The sequence below is a fragment of the Artemia franciscana genome, chromosome 4 (genome assembly GCF_032884065.1).
Source record: "Artemia franciscana chromosome 4, ASM3288406v1, whole genome shotgun sequence".
NCBI lineage: Eukaryota > Metazoa > Arthropoda > Branchiopoda > Anostraca > Artemiidae > Artemia > Artemia franciscana.
Window position 1 is genome coordinate 40,612,915 of NC_088866.1, and position 2,635 is coordinate 40,615,549.

Below are 2,635 nucleotides of genomic sequence, written 5' to 3' on the forward strand. Positions count from 1 at the left end.
AACTATCTATATATATAAAAATAAGTTGTCTGTGGATCTGTGGATCGTGGATCAGGTGACGTCACCTGAAAAAACTGGATCAGGTGACGTCAAAACTGAAAAAACTAAAAAAAGGCAAAAACTACAAAAAAAACTAAAAACTAATAAAAAAAATAAAAAAGCTAAAAAACTAAAAAAACTAAAAAAAGGCAAAAACTACAAAAAAAACTAAAAACTAATAAAAAAGCTAAAAAACTAAAAAAACTAAAAAAAAGGCAAAAACTACAAAAAAACTAAAAACTAATAAAAAAAATAAAAAAGCTAAAAAACTAAAAAAACTAAAAAAACTAAAAAAAGGTAAAAAACTAAAAAAACTAAAAACTAAAAAAAAAACTAAAAAAGGTAAAAACTAAAAGAACTAAAAAAGAAAAAAATAAATGACGACACTCAAAGAGAAAGCGACCAGGACAAAAGGAATGTTCGATTAGCAATCAACAAAGCACCGGGACACAGGGAGTATAAATGACGACCAGGACACAAGTAAAAAAAAAAATTAACAAAACTAAAAAGAAGGTAAAAACTACAAAAAAACTAAAAAGAAAAAAAAACTAAAAACTAATAAAAAAACTAAAAAATCTAAAAATCTAAATAAACTAAAAAAGAAAAAAAAAGGAAAAAAATAAAGGAGAAAAACAAAACTAAAAAACGAATGTATATACAGACCGGTACACCGGGATACAAATGACGACCGGGACACAGGGAATATAAATAACGACCGGGACACAGGGACACAACTACAACGGGGACACCGGGGGAAACAGGGGGATATAAATGACGACCGGGACAAAAAAACTAAAAAGAAATAAAAACTAAAAACTAATAAAAAAAACTAAAAAATCTAAAAATCTAAATAAGCTAAAAAAGAAAAAAAAAGGAAAAAAATAAAGGAGAAAAACAAAACTAAAAAACGAATGTATATACAGACCGGGACACCGGGATACAAATGATGACCGGGACCCGGGACACAGGGAATATAAATGACGACCGGGACACAGGGACACAACTACAACGGGGACACCGGGGGAAACAGGGGGATGTAAATGACGACCGGGACACCGGGACAGGGAATGGTCGATTAGCAATCACCATCAACAAAGCTCAAGGGCAATCATTAGAATCATGAGGTATAGATCTGAATACAGATTGTTTTCCCATGGACCATTATATGTTGCATGTTCAAGAGTCGGTAAACCTGACAATCTATTTATATGCAAAGACAATGGGACAGCAAAGAATGTTGTATATTCGCAAGTTTTACGTAGTTAAAACCATATATATATATATATATCTATATTCACAGGTGGGACATAGGGACACAACTACAATGGCGCGTAACTATTATGGCGCGTAACGACTTACGCGCGCGGGGGGGCTTGGGGGGGGGGGCGCGAAGCGCCCCCACCAACTAGGTGTTGGGGTGGCGCGAAGCGCCACCCCAACAGCTAGTATATATATATATATATATATATATATATATATATCTATCTATCTATATTCAAATAGACATTTATACTCCTGATTATGATTAATAGTTATTTCTTTTTAGATACTTTCAATATATAAAAGCTTTTTAGTTTAGCTAACAAAAAACAGTGTTTCAAAAATTGTAACAAAGACAACTCAATAAGTAATTTACTCATTTTACAGTTTGCTTGTGTCCGTACAATATTATCAAACAGTTCGTGGTAACGAACTGTAGTAAGGAGCGACCCGGCTCAATAGTAACCAAAACTCTAAAAAATTGAACTTTGATATCAATAGCTACATCAAAAGAATCGCATTTTAATGCTGATTTTGAATATATAAGTTTCATCAAGTTTAGTCTTACCTATCAAAAGTTACGAGCCTGAGAAAATTTGCCTTATTTAGGAAAATAGGGGGAAACACCCCCTAAAAGTGGTAGGATCTTAACGAAAATGACACCATCAGATTCAGCGTATCAGAGAACCCTACTGTAGAAGTTTCAAGCTCCTACCTACAAAAATGTGGAATTTTGTATTTTTTGCCAGAAGACAAATCACGGGTGCGTGTTTATTTGTTTGTTTTTTTTTTTTTTTCTTTTCCCCAGGGGTCATCGTATCGACCAAGTGGTCCTAGAATGTCGCAAGAGGGCTCATTCTAACGGAAATGAAAAGTTCTAGTGCCCTTTTTAAGTGACCAAAAAAATTGGAGGGCATCTAGGCCCCCTCCCACGCTCATTTTTTTCCCAAAGTCAACGGATCAAAATTTTGAAATAGCCATTTTGTTCAACATAGTCGAAAACCATAATAACTATGTCCTTGGGGATGACTTACTCCCCCACAATCCCTGGGGGAGGGGCTGCAAGTTACAAACTTTGACCAGTGTTTACATATAGTAATGGTTATTGGGAAGTGTACAGACGTTTTCAGGGGGATTTTATTTTATTTGGGGGTGGGGCTGAAGGGGGGGGGCTATGTTGGAGGATCTTTCCTTGGAGGAATCTTTCATAGGGGAAGAAAAATTCAATGACAAGGGCGCAGGATTCTCTAGCATTACTATAAGAAAACCATGAAAAATAAACATGAAAACGTTTTTCAAATGAAAGGAAGAAGTAGCATTGAAACTTAAAACGAAC